Genomic DNA, 3,361 nt, shown 5'->3' on the forward strand with positions numbered 1-3,361 from the left:
ACCATTTCCCATATCTCTAGTATAGGCAAGATTTTAGATACGTGAGTAGGTTAAAGCTGCTCCTAGACAGCATATAAGTTAATTTCTTCCATGAGTAATCATTTTATTATACAAGGTATATTTATCTTATGCTCTTTTGTGGCACACCTTAAATATACAAACAAATTTGATTTAAAAGTAAAATAAACATTGAAATTACTGCTAGATGCCTGGAGAAACCATATTTAATTTTCCACAGAAATGATCTTAAAGTTGTCCAAGCAAACAAAATATTTTTCAGAGAAAGCAGGATTGACCCACACAAACAATGAAATTGCAGTCAAGCAAATCCTTTCAGGAAGTCAATGTAAAAAAACTGTTGTAAACTGTTTTTAGTTTTTTTTTTACTTAAATTCCTATTTCTTTCACAATTTTAATATCTATGTTAGAAAGAAGTCTCGGTTACTGCAAAATTACTAACAGAATAAAATATTGGTGAATAGGCAAATAATTTTGTGAGAATCTTGAAAATAATAATGCTCTTCTGAAGAAACATTTCTTTTAAAGACTTTGTTTTTCATGTTCTTTCTTATGAACTTCTAAGGTTTCCATGGAAATTTATATCATGTCAAAAGTGAGAAATAAAATGGAATAGCTATTTTTTCCACCTCATAACTATCATAAGTAAAACATCCATCTCTCTTGCTTAAGGAAAGAAAAGACACCACCTTCGTAATAATTCTTAACTTTTTCTTCATGATACTTTTCATCAAAGAAGACACAGATGGACTATAATGGAAAATAGTAGTGCAAAAATTTGAAATATTTTGACTTGTGATGGTAATAGACATTTCTTCCCAATTCATCATCAACTCATAGTAAACAACACATATCATGAGTAGCTGTGATAAATTTTAGTCCAAAAGAAGCTGCCGTCATTTGCTGTTTCCTATCTTGCCCAAATGGTGGAAAACACCTACAATGTTCTCTTTAGTAATCACAGATCTGGACAGAAAATGTACTAGAAAGTATTTGCAGCTGGTCAATGATGTGTAGAAATAGACTACTGTGAATAAGGCTATAAATAATTCTGTTTCAATGGAAAAGATAGTCCATGAGCCAGTTGGCTTGAGTCATTTAAATATATTACGTTATACCTACCTTTTGGTAATTACACCAATTAGATCAGAGAACCATTTATCAGCATGCCAATTAAGTAGATTCTACACTTTCTGGGACTGAAAAAAAAGTCTAATTTAGGCAGGTCAAGTAACTCCCATGTTTATAGTCGTGTTAGTTGACTTTTGATCACATAACACAGCAATAATTTAGCCAGCGATTTCTACTCCAGGTACTAGAATTGCAGCTAACAACAGGCATACTTTGTTAATTCACTTTGCTTCATCATTTAAATTTGAAAGGTAAAAATATTAGCCAAGAAATACTGGCTTCGAATCTCAATTTTAACTTTGTTTAAAAACTGATTTCAATGGACCTTTTCCTTCTTGCTGATGCTTGAATTTAAAGGTTAATTCCTTTAATGGTTCTTGAGTGTTTAAATATGTCATTGTAGCTTATTGGAATGCATGAGTTTGTTAGCTCTATTTTTTTAGAAGATGCAGAAGATTAAATTAAGAATTCATTGACACTCAGTAACAATGGAAAAGAATTAAATGCTTATAATAAAATATAGACAAAAGAAGCCATTGTAATTATTTCTTAGTTTTTGACACCCATGGAACTTTAGTAAAGTGGTTTTATGACCTCTAAGAAAGAACAGACATGATACTTACATAACTGTTTTAATAATTCCTTCACAAGAAGGTAGATTATTCTCTCCATGGGTGACTTTACATGGTGACATCATTTAGTACAGAGCAAAGCATGAAGCTATAGGAAGGTAAATCTTCAACATTTACCTTCTCACTTATTTTTTAGAACTGACGTGTAGAGCATTAAAGTTCTACAGTAATAAAAACAAAATATAGGCTTAATTCTGAGGCAGAACAGTTGCTGAAAACATTTTCAACTCATTCTTCTGCAGCTGATCTGCTCTCTGTATGGACTCTGCATCCATGGAGGCTGGAAAAAAAGTGTCTGTACTGAGCATGTATAATTGAACAGCTTATATAATTATAAACTAGCATGAAAAAGAACTTGTTTTCAAAAGTCCAAGAAAAAAAATTACATGTGTACTCTGTGTCAGTGCCATCTTCTCCATCTACTTAAGTTTTATGAGTCATCCTGACAAGGAAACTCCTGGAAATCAATGTATTTACAGTAGAGAAAGATGATTTAATTACTTTTAATCAATTTAATGTAATTACATTAATTTCTTAACCTGAGACCTAATATAGGAAAGAATAAGATAAATGCCAGAGTCTAAAATAGTATGAAAGGCCTTCCCAGAAGCAGCTATCATTTTAGATTACGAAGGGGCAACAAGGAAAATATCCAAGAGGAAGCAATCATGTGTGTACTCGTCCATTGGCTCATAGTGAAGAGCAGAGACAGTTTGAACCCTTCAAGGTATGAGATAGGAAAGTCCGATTGGAGTCAAAGTTGACAGCCTAGAATACCAGGCTGAAAAGTAATTGCAAGAAAAAGTGGGAAATAGAGGTGGAGGGTGAAGATTGCCTCATTCACCACAGAATAGACCAAAGTGAACAATTCAATGAAAGAATCATGTTGAAGGAATTTTACCAGCAAAAGTTCTCGGAGTACCTACCATGTGCTCTCTGCTGTAATTGCAAAATTTGTGCTATGAAAGGAGCTATAGAAATGATGAGATCTTAGGTCTCAAACACGAGGAGAAAAGCAGCCACGTGTGGAGGTCGTGGACATAGCACTATGGAAACAGTTTAGAATATGATCAAAGAAGAGAACAGTTTTGGTTATTTGCTGCAGAAAAAAAATGAACTTCAAATCAGTGTCTCTCTGATAGTTCCTAGTGGAACTAAATTCCAGGGCTTCTTGACAAGTACAATGAACTTAAAATGAAGATACAGAAGTGGGCACCAATTCAACTGCCCAGTGTCCTCCTAGGGAAACAAAGACAGGCACACGCAGAGTAATGACCCTGTGAAGAGGACAGAAGATGGCAAACTACCAGACAGGGACGGAGGACTTGGAAGAAACCAACTTTGATGGGACCTGGGTTTTAGATTTGTAGTCTCTAGAACTGTGAGAAGATAAGTTTGAATTTTTTGAGCTACCCAGTACTATATTCTGTCAGCCCTAACAAATGAGCACAAGTGGTTTAAGAAAGTCATACTCAGTTAATGTGGTCTCACATGTGAGAGCTAATACAGTTATCCCACTCTGTCATTTGTGATCTCTCATGTGTTTGAAGTTAGATGGCATCATGGCTCCCCTCTCTCTC

This window comes from Octodon degus, unplaced genomic scaffold (assembly GCF_000260255.1).
Source record: "Octodon degus isolate 3935 unplaced genomic scaffold, OctDeg1.0 scaffold00109, whole genome shotgun sequence".
Taxonomy (NCBI): Eukaryota; Metazoa; Chordata; class Mammalia; order Rodentia; family Octodontidae; genus Octodon; species Octodon degus.